General features: G+C 48.1%; 1 protein-coding gene across 4 annotated transcripts in view; it reads left to right on the top strand.

The window, feature by feature from the left end:
• Window positions 1-15,121, top strand: part of CHST8 (carbohydrate sulfotransferase 8) — a 121,950-nt gene that overhangs the window by 31,984 nt on the left and 74,845 nt on the right. The window lies entirely within an intron of this gene.

The raw sequence follows: 15,121 nt of genomic DNA, 5'->3' as shown, positions 1-15,121 counted from the left end.
ATAGAGGCTTACAGCTCAGGGACCCTGGGTTTTCTGTGCCAGGCCTGCTGCTTAGAACCCTGCCTTTCCTTTCGAGAGCCTTTGCTGGCCTTCATCTCTGGGCTGGGAGGATGCAAGGCCTCTGGGAACTCCATCCCTTGCCCTGTTGGGTGTTGGGGCTTTCAGACCAAGATGTCTGCAATGGGAAGAAGTGCTGCCCCCTTGTGAGGAGGGAAGGAAAATCTCTGAGCGATTAGGGTTTGGAAAAACAGGTGCCCTCATCTTACCACCTTTCCCAGAAGGGGTGGTTGACAACAGCACTTCTCCAGCAGGCTTGGGGGAGGAACAGATCAGGGGAACCTCAGCAGGTGTATTAACCTCTGGGGAGGGAGAGGATCAAGGCTTGAGAAAGAATATTTTGTAATTGGAGAGGTGTATTGGGTGAAGGTTTTAAAGTATAAAATTACATTCTCTTAAGCTATAGAGAGTAAAGCTTTTCACACTATTCCCGATCAGGAAATTCAAATGAAAGGGATTCTAAGGTTTTGCTTTGTGACACTTGTGTTAGGCACGCTGTGGACGTGTTTGTGTTGTGTGCGCTGCAGTTTCCATTACATATCATAAACATAAGTGTTTTCTATTTTAAGGTGAGGAGGTGCTTTGAGGACAAGTTTGATTTTTGTATTTACAACAAATTAGCACAAAAAAAAAGGGACTGGGAACCTGTTACATCTTCAGTTTTATCCTCTCCAAGAGTTGAAGTTGGTCCTAACACTACAAGCCGGAAATCAAAATAGGATCATTTCCATCACCACAGACACAGTGCACTGTGCTCATGACTCTTTGTGCTAAACACACCCACCATTCTCTGCTTCACATACCAAAAACTAGCAGCAGCCCATGTCATCAGGATCCGAAAGGTTTGTCACCCATCTGTACAAAACCCTCGCAATCCTAAAGGATACATACAGATCCTTGCCTTATTGAAAACGCCCATGAAACTGGCATTGAGGACAGTCAGACCTTGCCTTGGCAAAGAAACTGAGCATGCAACCCAGGGGAATTCATTGCAAAGGCCGCAATAACGACTTACCGAGGTTGGGAGGCTAAAAGTTTGCCGAAGGTCAAATCTATTATTTGGCTATTAGTTATGATGAATGGATGATAAAAGAAGCCACGCACAACTAGCTAAGGATGTGTCTAAAGAGATGATTAGAGAGGAAGGGCTGTTTTCCGGAGCCTTGGAGACCACCAATAGAATTGATTATGTCGCTGAACTGGAGTCACATTTCTTCAAAGTAAATGAGCTGAATTGGAAAATAATATTAGACTTGCATTATGGGTGTTCTTGCAATGACAAATTCAAGACAAGGACTGTGTGTGTCTGTGTCTGTGTGTGTATATGAATACAAGGGAAAACCTCACAAATGTTTTCAGAATATACTCCATCATTTCCTGCCAAACTTCAGCTTCTAACATTTTGCCAATTTTTTAGAAGACTTCAACCTTGCTAGCAATGTAATTAATTATGTAAAAAAACCACACCAAAAACCAAACACCCCTAAACCCAAATGCGATGTATGCTATGCTGTTTTCCTAGTTCTGTGAAGATCTGAATGCCAGTGAGATCAAATTGCGTACTGGGTTCTTTTGATCTGAACTGAAACTGTCAAAGGTGCTTGGTGAGTAAATGGGCTGAAGGTAGATGTTACCATATTTTTGATCACCAGGGAAAAGACCAACTGCATTAAACTTTCAAAATCGATCATTCTGATGTGCTTAGCATACTCAGCAAGCATGATGGAAATAGTTTTGCAAACACAGAACTTCAAAATAAATGCCAACCCCATTGCCTAGAGTGGTATAGCCCACGTTCAGCGCTGGCTGCAGAGACATAGTGCCCAGAGCTGCTTGTTCCATTTCCTACTTGATGACGTGTTTGAGGGCCAGTTTCATGGAAGCCCTTTCTAGGAGTGTCACATTTCTCTGGGGGTCTGCCTGTAGCCTGAGCTCCTGAGACAGTTCCTGAGGAAACCCCGTAGGAAGCTTGTGGCGTCACAGCTCCCGTTTCTGGCTGGCATTCGGGCTGTGCTGGATGAGAGCCAGGAGACGGTTGTTTCTCCAGCTCCAGGTTGATGGCTTGGCCTGAGAGAGAAGCACTTTGGGGAGCTCTGTTCCTCTTCCCCAAAGCAGTCACTAACATGATCAAGCACTGCCTGTGTACCAGGTCTTCCTCTAAAAGCAGCTCTCTTATTGCCTTTATTACAACCTTGAGAGGCAGCCATTATTACAGCCATTTTGCTGGTGAGAAAACCAAGGCACAGACAGCTGAAGTAGCTTACCCAGAGCGAAGTCGTTGGTAAATGATGGAGCCGGGGTATGGACTCAGGCAGCCTGGCAACTCCAGGGCCCTCCTCCCCGACATCACTGTGTCTCATTATCCCATTTCTATTTCATTTACATATTCTAAGGCTTTCCTGTACTTCTGCATATGAAAACAAGCAGGGAGGGCCAGGCTTACATGAAGCATAACATAGTCTTTCAGGACTCAGAAAAGCTTATGGCCAGCAAGTGACCTAAGACATAATAATATCAGAGCATCAAAGCAAAATCATCTAATGGTCGTTTTTTTCCTTTTTAAAAATTAAAAAACTTCTTTTGTTCTTTTCCAAGTGAGAGGAGGGGAGATAGACAAACTCCTGCATGTGCCCTGATCAGGATCCAGCTGGCAACCCCCATCTGGGGGCCGATGCTCTGCCCATCTGGGACCAATCTCACAATAGAGCTATTTTTAGTGCCTGAGGTGGAGGCTCCATGGAGCCATCCTTAGTGCTTCGGGCCAATGCGCTCTAACCAATTGAGCCATGGCTGTGGGAGGGGGAGAAAGAAAGTGAGAGGAGGTGAGGGGGAGGGGTGGAGAAGCAGATGGTTGTTTCTCCTGTGTGCCCTGACCAGGAATTGAACTGGGACATTCACATGCCAGGTTGACACTCTACCGCTGAGCCAACCGGCCAGGGTAAAAAATATCAAATTTTCAACATCAAAATAAAATGTCCCCTAAAAGTGTCTATTCTCATGTGAATGGCCAACATGAATTTTCATGTCATGGCTGAAATAAGTTGTCCTCTTCCCTGGCTTTTCTACTTCTGCCTTTGCCTACCTATGTGTCCAGATGAGTCCTGTTGAAATCCAAGTCACATCATGTCCTTCTTCCACCCCATCCCATTCAGAGTAAAAGCTAGCATCCTTTGAATGGCTCACATGACTGGAACCCTACCTTCCTTCTCTGACCTTATCTTCTTTCACTGCTTTATGTATCTTTCTCTCTAGATACACTGAGTGTCAGGAGTTCTCCTACCCCAGGGTTTTTGCTTAGGTTGTTCCCTAGATATTCACATGGGTCAGATGTCACCTTCTCTCAGTGAGACCCCATTCTCCAATGCATTTATCAACCTCTAATGTTATTTATAATCTACTAACTTATTATGTTTCTAGAACTGCCTGTCTCTCTCTTGGTTGCAATGAAATTCTGTGAAGGCAAGATTACTAATGAACCCCAGTTGCCTAGAACAGTGTCAGGCACATAGTAGGTGCTCATTAAATATTTACTACATGTGTGGTTTCCTCTAGAAGAGAAGGAGAGTGGAGCAGAAGGGATAGGTGCAAAGGAGACTCCAAATATTGGCAATTGTTTTATTTCTAAGCTGAAGGCAAGTGCACTGTTTCTGTAGATAGATGATAGATAGATAGATATAAAATATTTTATAATGAATTTTTAAATATCAAATGGCCAAAAAATAAAATTGATAGATAGTTTGTATAAGTGGGATAGTCAGCTTCCTTTGTTCAGACATCTTGCCTCACTTTTGTGCGTTGTCTTGTGTCGGTGGCTGTATGGGTAGGTTCTTAGGCAGCTGTGTTTATAACAGGGGACAGAAAATAAAAGCTGGGCCAGGCGCTCTGACCATCAGGGAAACTGGGCTTTGAGGAGGGAACAAGATGAAGGGAGCCCTGAGCTGATTTGCAAGGCTGACCGTCAAAGCATGTTGGTGACAGCTGAGAAACAAGGCTCACAACTGCCCAGGGTCAGCTCCTAAGAGCAGGATGCTTGGGTGTGGCTGTCTGATGACCTTGGCAGGAGGGCTGGTGTGTCTTCTGTTGTCAGAGAAGAGACTGAAAGAGAAATGTTTCCTGCGCCACGTGAAAGGCTGAGTCAGGGTCCTGGCCCAATGCAGCAGCCAGAGGGCTGACCTGAGCAGGACAGAATTCACAACTCAGCTCTCTGACTTCCTGCAGCCCCGTGAGATCTCCAAATGCTCAAAAGAAGAGCCAGTTTCTGGGTTTGTTTTAATCACAATTAGTTTATGTCTATGACACTGAAGGAGCCGGAGTTGTGCAAGTGTGATGAGCTGCTCAGCGTCCTGACCTCATGGCTAGGAGGACACGTCTTCTCCCCCCACCCACCAGGCAGCTTCCCGACAGCAATCAATGCCGCTGGTGAGCACGTTTCCTTCAGAGGAGCGCCATTGATCAGGCCAGATGGAAAACAAGTGGCAGCGATTGGGACGAGTGAATATTCATTTAGAAATGTCAGTGAGCAAGTGGGATTATGCCTTTGGTGACTTGCCTAGCAGGATTGATTTTGGACGTGAGGTGACCTAGATGTTTACAGAGGCTTAGGGTTCAAGCCAGGGACCCTGGGCAGAATGGGGGAAGGGGGCCAGAGAATTTCTAGAACAAGGAGGTCAGACATTTCCCTGTGATCCCACCCCTCCTCACAATTGTTCAGGTGTGCTGATTAAAGCCGGGGCTGACAGTGTGTTTATGGGGTGAAGGTAGGCACCCTGTCTGAGACCTTTGTCTTCAGGTGGGTCACTCTCTGCACAGTGGCCACCAGGCCTGGGGACATCTGTGTGCCTGGAAGGGGTTGAAGGACCTCAGGACACACAGTTGCTGCTCTCCTGAACCAGCCTCGGGCTCCTGCACACTGGGGGAGGGTCTTCAAGGTTGTCTAGCTGCAGCAGTCTCTAGTCTCTCTAGCTGAGACCCTTCTGTCCAAGATCTGCTCAAATGGGAGCTAGAGCCAGGGGGAGGCTTTGCTATTTGGGGCCAGGATCTTGTATGGTGGTACCTCCTTGCCCTGGGAGGAATGGATGGGTGGATGGGTGGATGGATGGATGGATGGATGGATGGGTGGATGGGTAGGGTGGATGGGTAGGATGGATGGGTAGGGTGGATGGGTGGATGGATGGATGGATGGATGGGTGGGTGGATGGGTAGGATGGATGGATGGATGGATGGATGGATGGATGGATGGATGGGTGGATGGGTGGATGGGTGGATGGGTAGGGTGGATGGGTGGATGGGTGGATGGGTGGATGGGTAGGGTGGATGGGTGGATGGGTGGATGGGTGGATGGGTGGGTGGATAGATGGATGGATGGATGGATGGATGGATGGGTGGATGGATGGATGGGTGGATGGGTGGATGGATGGATGGGTGGGTGGATGGGTAGGATGGATGGATGGGTAGGTGGATGTGTAGGGTGGATGGGTGGATAGGTGGATTTTGAGTTTACCTACTTCACCCTGGGAGCCCTGTTCCCTGGCTAGAAGCTTCCTAGACAGAGGTAGGAGGTCATCACTGCTGGCCTGGGAGGCCAAGAACCTTGCCAGCTGATCGCCAGGTGCACTGTCATCTAGGTGTACCCACCTCTGCCCCAGGCCCAATTAGCCACCTGCAAGAGCTGCCGTTGGCGTGGGGAGGGACTCGGTTCTGCTCTCTGTGCAGACTGCTCAGCTAATGAGGGGGTTTGTGAAATTTTTAATTATAGTTTCCATGCCTAGCTTAATTATTTGCATATGGCTTTTGCAAGTGAGAAGAGGACGCCTGCACGCAGTGCTTCTCCTCAGCTTCACATTTGACTTTAATTAAAGGCAGAACCTGAGGTCTTTCCATCACTAATGATCATGGAAAATTAGCTTCCAATTCCCAGGGGTCGCCAGAGCAATGCGCCCTGAGGCAGAGAGGGGATGGAGGGGAGATGGAGTGGAGGCACAAATGGCAGATGGCCCCACTGGGTGGCCACTCCTGAGCCCCCTTCCAGTTCACCCTCCCCATCTTCCCTCCAGATGCTAGTGGGAAAGGGAGCCCAGCTCTCTTCTGCCAAGAAAGAGGCCTGACCCTGGGCAGCATCTGTGAGGATGCACCACTGAGCTGGGGGTGAGGGCTGCTCACGATCTTTCTCTTGTTAGCCAGGAACTGGGAGTGGCCTGGGCTGTGCTGACTGCTTTCAGCTGGTGGCCACTGGGCAGAGGAATGGGAGCTCCTGAAATAGCCACACAGGTGTACACATGTCCACTCACACAGCAGCTCACCTAGGCACAGAACACACAGGCCTTCGCCCATTCATCCACAGGACAGTCATGGATACATGCTGCCATACTTACACACGTGTGTGCTCACACAAAGTCATAGAAGTATTCACACGTGAGCTGAAGGCCCCATCGGGTCTCCCTCCATCTCACTGTCCCTTGGGCTCTCACTGAGGCTGGTGCTGGTCGGGGAGTCAGTGTGCCGGGGTCGCAGGCGGCAGGATGTGCCTCGGCTGGAGATGGCCCTGACCACCGCCCTGCTGACCGACACCGGTCTGCACCGGCGTGTGTCCAGCATGTGGCTTCCTCAGTCATATGAATCAGGGTAATGCTGGGAGGGGTGGAGAGCACCTTCTTCGGGAAGACCAGAATTCAGATCTGCCTCCATTTCCTAGCAGCGTGGCTTTGGGTAAGTTATTCAGCCTCTCTGAGCTTGTTTCTTCATCTGTAAAATGGGGGTTATAATTGTTCAGGTGGCTTTTGTATGGGACAAAAGAGAGAATGCGTAGTGGACTCTGTGGCCAACTCTGTGTCACCCCTCCCCCTGGGAAGGGTTGACCCCACGGCTAGCTCCAGGGAGGGTGGTTTCATCCCACCGGTTCCGGTCACCCAGGTCTACTCCCACCAGAACAGGGCATTCCCCCAGCCCCTTGCATTGGGCCAGGATGATGCCATCAGCTCAAAGTTCAGGAGTGCTATTCCATGGCTGGGCATGGGTTCCCTCTCTCCTGCTGGATGTAATGAGGATACCTGTAGGCTAGACTGGCTAGACTGTGCTGCAACCATGCAGTCATGCAGGAGCTATCTGAGGATAAAACCTGCCCCAAGGACAGAAAATCTGAGCCACTGAATGGACTTGAGTCCCCAGTGATGCCATCCAACTACAGAACTCTTACTGAACTGGGTTTTCTATTGCTCACCTGCAAAAAAACATCCTGGTTGACACAGGGTCATGTCAAATGCTCAGGCTGACACTGTCTGCACACATTAGATGGCAATCATAGAGCGAGGCAAGAGCTGGTCTCCTGGCAACACCTCAGTCTCCTTCTGAGGACACACATCCTGCAGGGCTGGCTGAGCCTTCCGCCACAGGGGCTGTGTTATGTGCTTTGTCTGCTGTACCAATGACACGGACTGGGGGGCTTAAACAACCGTCATTTATTGTCCCACAGTTCTGGAGGCTAGAAGTCTGAGAGGCAGGTGTCAGCAGTGCTGGTCCCCTCTGAGTGTGGTGAGGGAGAGTCTGTTCAGGCCTCCCCCTTAGCTTCTGCAGCTCCGCTGGCCACCTTTGGTGTCCCCTGGCTGCTAGATCTCTGCCTCTGTCCTCACACGGAAGTCTCTCTGTGTGCATGTCTGTGTCCAGATTTTCCATTTTTATAAGAACATTGGTCATATAGGGTTAGGGGCTCACTCTACTCCAGCATGACCTCATCTTAATGACCTGTTGGATAACCCTATCTCCGAGGAAGATCACATTATGAAGTATTGGGAGTAAGTTAGGACTTCAACATATGAAATTTTTGGGAGGTACACCATTCAACACATAACAGATGCACATGAATGTGAGTGTGTATGTACACGTGTGTGCCACGGCTGGGTGGGGACCCTGTGCCGCTGGTTCTCCTGTCCCACCTCAGCGACCGTCCTCCGGGCAGAGGCAGATGCCCTAAGCTGGACTCACGTGTTTCTGTCTGAGGGCTGTTCAGCTCCTGACCACTGAGGCTGCTGTGCCTCTCCCCACACCCACCAGCTCGCAGGCTTTTTCTCTCCTCAGCTGATTCTGCATGATGTTCCTTGAACTGTAACCATCATTTTTATCCAGAGGTCGGGTGCTTTTCCCCAACCGAGGTAATCATTTTTTCTGGCCGGAGTGGCAACAGGAAGACCCCAGGCCAAATCCAGCTTGGACCTGAGTTTTGATTCACTCATATGGGTTTTTAAAATGAGCATTGCTTGCCAATTTGAGAATTTGGACATTTTCAAGTTAAAATCTAAGTTTCCAAATTAAAAGATCTGAAAGTCTGGATCTGCTACCGAGGGTCATTGGATATGTTGCTTTAAAAACAATTTTCATTATAGGAATGTCATACGGTTATTATAGGAAATGGGCTGTTTCAAACAGTTGTTCACTGAAGACCAATAATTGGTCACTCTGGGTCTCATCATACAATGTGTATTTCCACCTGTGTCTTATTCTTCTCATCAGCCATGTAAGAAGTCAGGGCTCAAGTGACCCTTTGGACGAGAGTGGCGCAGGGCACAGCAGGGGGCCTGCGTGGGTGCCATGCTGATTTCAGGTGCTCACTGTCAACGGGTGCTGCCTGCTTCTTCAGCCCATCATCCAGCCTGGCAAACATGCCACAGAGGGCCATGTCCAGGGATCATAAAGGTTAAGCAACTTTTCTGTGTCCTTAAAGCTGAGAGATGAGGACACCTGGGACTTGGGACAGCAGAAAAAGGCTGCAGGCTCATGGAGAGAAAAACAAGGTCCCTTTCTCTATTGTGCAAAGTATGCAAACAAGTCAACAACACCATTTGGCAAGAAGGGCAAGACTGACTGAAGAGGAGCATGTGCCCTGCCAGCAGAGGATTGGGAGCCAGCGTCCCACCCCACCGGCCATGAGCCTCTTTCCTCCACCCCCAGGACACCTCACCACAACAGGAATCTCACAAATACCCTGTGGTATCGGTTTACTAGGAACCCACGTACTGGTTGGAAAGAAAGAAGCTCGAGAGTGTATGATGCTGAGTGTCCCAGCGAGAAAATTTAAGGCTCAGTAGCAGACATTTCAGAGCCCAGTGCTCTTTTCCCTGCACTAACCTCTGTTAGCTGTGTTGGAGGCAATCTCAGGGGCTCTGGGAACACACAGGGGTCCCTCACCTGGTCTGAGGGTTGTCAGGGAATGGTGAGAGATGAGACTGGATGTTGGAGGTTGGCAGAGACTGATTACTCACAGGCCTTGTGGGGCATGCTGAGACATTTAAACTTGGACCATTGGGCAACTGGGGGCCCTCGAACAGTTTTGAACAGGGGAGTGACAGCAAATGTACTCCTGAGACTGATGTGGATGTGGAGCTGTCCAGGCCACCAGTGCTGAACTAGCCTCGCTGGAAAAGATAGAACACACGCAGGAGGCAGAGTCGACAGTTGTACGTGGGGGAACAAGGGTGGGTGGGTTATGGTGGATCTACATTTCCATCTTTTCAGCACCCTGTGGTGAAAGAAAGGGCAGGCATTGGGGGGTTAGAGAGGTAGAGGAGCCTTGAAGCATGGGATGTCAACTGGAAACATGAGGCAGAGGCTCACAGAGAAGGCAGGCTCCTGTTTTATGCATAACCCACTCATTAGAACTTCTAGATCACTCCCAGTAGCCTGCAAGAGACCTGATTATCCACAGAACAATCAAGACAAAGCCAACAGACTTGATTGTTCTGCCATGTTCTTACTCTTTGAGTCCTCAGGTTGGGAGAAATCAATTTGTTTTGAGGACAACTCCAGGGAAAATCATGTCATGCTACTGGGAATCAAGAACATCACAGTCAGTCTTGGAGCCAGCTTAGAGAGGCCAGCCTTCTCCCAAAGAGGATGGCTGTGAGTGCACACTGTGAGGGCATGCAGGGCACACCTGCTGGGCTCCACATGACCTCAGTTCATGGGACCCAGCTGGCCCTAGTATGCAAGCATCTCTTACCCTCCTCCCTCCTCTTACTATAACTCCCTTTGCTTCTCACACACTGCCCAAGTTCCTACTCTGTGCCAGGCACTATTGGCAGCAGGGTACACAAAGGCAAGTCCTCTGGGGCTTCCTGTGGCTGGCACAGGAAGAGGGATTCCCTGGAAGGAAGCCAAACCTCCTTGCCATTCTCCTCTTTTCTAGAGTCTGTGGATTGCTGGTAGCAGCTTGGAGGCAGTTGCACCCTGCCAGGGGCCAGGGCATTCTGGGTTTACTCATACACTCCTTTCTGCCCAGGTTGTACCCCAATTTTCAATTTTGAAGAGTAAATATGTAATCTGTTTCCTCTTTGTAATTTTCCCTGCTGTGTCTGTGGATGTCAGAGCAGCTAGAAAATGTGAATAGCTCAGTGCTTTCTAAAAGTAAAAGGAGGCTGTACAGCATCGTGCATTGTCTGCTGCTCTTGGCCTGATCAAGGCTCTGCTGGGGGAGATGCTCTCCAGGCTGAGCTGTCAGGGGAACTTGAACCCAAACAATCTGTGCCCCGCCCTCCATCAGCAATGAGATAGTTGCCAAGAAGTGAGCGTGTGCGCACACACATGCGTGCATGCGTGCTGCAGGGATGTTAGTAGAGGTGAAGTGAGGGTATCTGCTTACGCAGTCAAACTCTGCATTTTCCTCTGGAGACTTTCGAAGGTCAGGACAGTCTGGTGTATGCTTCTGTTTGGGAGAAGCGAGTCAGACAGATCTGGGATGGTTTATTTACTGTGTAACCTTGGCCATGTTTAGTCTCTCTGGTTCTTCATTTCATCCTCTGTAAAACAGAGTGGTGGGCTTGAAACTATACTGCTCAGATCCCCTTTCAGGAAGGACTCAGTGATCACCCACAGGATGTGTGGTCAGCAGCCTGCCCCCAGCTGTCAGCTCCTTCAGGATCTGCCTCAGCTGCAACAAACTGCCTCATCCCAGGTCACACCCTTCCCTGAGCAACCCACATTCAGCTGCTGAGTCCTGGAGGTCGGAAGGTGTGGCCACTTAAGCCTGTTGTGGGAACTGCGACAGGCTATACCTCTCCAGAGCTCCCGTCCAGGCTTGGCTGGTGCTGCCTCCCTGTTCGACTTCTCCTGCCCACTCCAGCATCCTCCCTTGTCCCTTCATAGGTGCTGATCTTTAATAAACATCTGCACCCCAAGCTCCATCTCAACAGCTCCTTAAAGAGAATCAAACCTATGACAAATGAGGATAGTGGTTTTCATTTCGAGAGGTTATTGCACAAAACCTGTGTGGGATGTCTATATATATATATATATATATATATATATATATATATATATATATGCCTGGGAAGTTAACAAAGTATGATAAATATCATTTCTTTCCTGTTCCTTTCCTAGAAGTGGAGACACTAGATCCCATTCCAGGCCTGGAGCAGGTGTTTGTTGCCTGTGCTCTGCAGTATCGGTCTGGATAAGCCCCAGAGAGGAAAGTGGCTCTGAAAGTCTGTGCCAACTGTTAAGTTTGAGGGCCGAACTGAGGACTTTGGAGCCATTCTTGTCCCTGTGAAGTTCACTGTGCCAGGATCACAGCAGCCCTCTTCCAGGTTCCTCACTGAAAAGAAATTGAGCATGCAAATACTCTTTTATCATAATCACCACGTAGCTACAGGGTAATTCATAAAAGTGCTGAAAATATATTGAAATTCAATATTGTTTTAGTCCAAATCAATATTAATAATTGTTTGCATTTTTAAAGTGCATTTTGCAATTGAAAAATGCACAAAGATCAACCAGTAGTTGCTAACACATCAGATTTTCCTATTAAAGGCATAGTCCCTTAACTTTAAAATGTTTCTTATACAACAGAGGATGGCGCTGATCCATGAAAATGGTTATTTATTATTTACGTGCACAACATTAGAATGTGCTTCCATTATGCATCAGCTGAAAGGCCAGTGACTTTTATTTTTAAGTTCTCATTTTTTTTAAATAGAACTTTTTATTTTGAGATAATTTTAGATCCACACATAGTTGTAAAAAATAATACAGAGAAATCCTGTGTCCCCTTTATCTTATTTCTCCGAATAGTAATGTCTCACATAAATACGGTACAGTAGCACAGTGAGGGCATTCACATTGGTGTAGTCAAAGCAGAGCACGTTTAAATCACCATAAGGATTCTTCGTGTTGCCCTTTTAAATTCTTTAAAAATTAATGATTTTTAAATCACCAAAGTGCATATATTACATGTGCAATAAATATCATGGGTTCCCCATCATTAGCCTTGTTTAGATTTCTGCCTTGAAATGATTTGTATCAGTTAAGTGAGGTGTTCTCCTAGCTGGGCTCAGTGTAAGGGTTCAGACAGAGCAGTGGTCACCTCAGTAGGGAGTGGCCCTCCATGGGACTCGCCTCAGCCAGGCAGGCCTCAGGAAAGCATGGCTTTGTAGATCAGAAAGAACCTGAGGATATGGAAACAACCAAAAAGCCCATCAATAGATGACTGGATAAAGAAGATGTGGCACATATACACTATGGAATACTACTCAGCCATAAGAAATAATGACATCGGATCATTTACAGCAAAATGGTGGGATCTTGATAACATTATACGAAGTGAAATAAGTAAATCAGAAAAAAACCAGGAACTGCATTATTCCATACGTAGGTGGGACATAAAAGTGAGACTAAGAGACATTGATAAGAGTGTGGTGGTTACGGGGGGAGGGGGGAGAGGGAGAGGGAAAGGGAGAGGGGGAGGGGCACAAAGAAAACTAGATAGAAGGTGACAGAGGACAATCTGACTTTGGGTGATGGGTATGCAACATAATTGAACAACAAGATAACCTGGACATGTTATTTTTGAATATATGTATCCTGATTTATTGATATTGCCCCATTAAATAAATAAAATAAAATAAAATAAAAAAATAAAAAAGAAAGAACCTGAGAACACAATTTCCAATTTGACACTTGCATCACAGGCCTTTGCTTCTTCTACAAGGACAAAGTTGTCTCAAAGGGAGATGGCTTGGCAGCTTTGGTCCACAGCAGTGACCCAGGTTTGTGGCAACCGTTTGGGTAGGGATGTCCTCACCAGAGGGCCACCTGTTCTGTCTGACAGTGGCCTCTTGCAAATGAAATTGATAAGGAGCCTCTCTGTTCTCCAAGACATTTGTCTCACACCAGAGTTGCAAGCAACCTGGGAACTCATCTACAGTGGATATTTTGGATTCAGACTGATTCTGTGATTAGGAAAATCAAAATTTGAGAGTCACACCGGTGATTGGAGGGGCAGCCAGGCCTGGAACCTGAGCTCTCCACCCTTAGCCTGTATGCATCTCATAACATCCTGCTGCTTGGGCAGGCTTCCTGGGGCCACAGACTCAGCTGCCATGTCCTGGTCATGTTTCACACAGTCAGGAACTTGACTGCTCTGGGCCTGCTCAGCTTCTGGGCCCACACCCACTCACCTATGGGATGAGTGAAACCAGCGGGTAGAGAGTGATTTCTGCTCAGTATCAAACTTCCATTTGCTTTCATTGACTTTTTTTATTATGGTAAAATATGTACCTAAAATTTTCCATTTTTAAGTCCAGAGGCATTAAGTATATTTACACTGCTGTGCAACCGTCACCATCATCCATCTCCAGAACTTTTTTCATCTTTCCTAGCTGAACCTCTGTACCTCTTAATTAATAATTCCCCATTTCTCCCTCCCCACAGCCTTTGGTGACTACTCTTCTACTTTCTGTCTCTGAATGTGACTAGTGAAACCCAGTATTTGCCCTATTGTGACTGGCTTGTTTCGCATGGCATAATGTCCTCATGGCATGCACGTGTTGCTCTCAATTACTTTTAACTCAACATATTTAAACTCTGATTTTGTTTGGGAATTTTTCTAACACAATCTTATATATTTGTGGGTCATCTATTTAATGGCATTTAAATGTCTTGACTGTCTCTTTGTGTATATATTACATGTGCTACGGTGCATGCACATATAGAGAGTCAACATTTACCTCTACAAGTATATGAAGTAGTCTTCAAGCGCCACAGTTTGAAATCTGTCCTACCAACATGAGGGGAGGAAAAAGTGCTGCCCTTTCAGGGGGTGTGCTTTCAGCAGCGGGAGCCGCCAGGTGGTCAGGCTCCCTGGTGGAGTCTCTTCTTCTCTCATGAGACTGGGCTATAATTCAGACCTGATTCTAACCCAGACCTGATAAAAACAAACGCGCAGCTCCCTGAAACATAAATGACCTTTTTAAAATTCCAGGTCCATGGAGTACCTCCCTCCACGTGGCTCAGATACCTTCATCTAGTAACTCGTGCTCGTCCGACATGCTGGAGAGGTTATCGATCACCTTCCGGTGCCAGGCACTGTGCAGCGGTGCTGGGAATACAGAGTGAGGAGAGGCCCAGCCCTGCTCCCCAGACTCTGAGAGTCTGAGGCAGGCATGGGGACACTCCCCACACTCTGGGGGAGGGCTGTCTTTGAGGGACACATTCAAGAGATTTGGGGTACTGAGTCTTCATTCCATACTGTCAGGGTGGAGGTGAAGAGTGATTTGATTTCTCTACCTCTGCAGAACTACTATCTCCTATCCTGCCCCATTGGCATAAAATGCCCTGAAAATATAGGAAGTCCTGGGCAGAGGTGGTATTTGTGATGTGGTTCTGTACCTAACAGCTGTCAGGGGCCTTGCAGCCTGGGGCACTGTGGCCAGGCTCTCAGGACCTCCTTGCCACAGCTGTGTGTTACCCTCCCCCCCCCCCCAGCCTTTATAAGCAACTGTGGGAAGCTGGGCTGTGGTGTTCCTGGTAGGGCCATGGGGACAAGGCTTTGGGGCTGTTTGAGCCTGATTTACACCTTGGCCTCTGCTTTAGGACTCCCTTCTCCCCACTTCAGGGATCTCGGGGGATTAAAGGGAATTCCTGCCTTGTGACAGGGAGGTGGGTGGCAGGAAAATTTCCTGCCCTAAGTATGGGGTGCAGCCTTGAGGGCCTGGGTACCAACCCCGGGGCTGGGCCCTGGGTATTTCAGGACCCAGGTCAGCGCTCCCGGTCGTGGGCGGAGGCTCCGGCCGGAGCTATTCCG

Source organism: Saccopteryx bilineata, chromosome 9 (assembly GCF_036850765.1).
Source record: "Saccopteryx bilineata isolate mSacBil1 chromosome 9, mSacBil1_pri_phased_curated, whole genome shotgun sequence".
Lineage (NCBI taxonomy): Eukaryota > Metazoa > Chordata > Mammalia > Chiroptera > Emballonuridae > Saccopteryx > Saccopteryx bilineata.
Note: the sequence above shows the minus strand (reverse complement) of the source record. Positions and strands in the feature narration are given on the sequence as shown.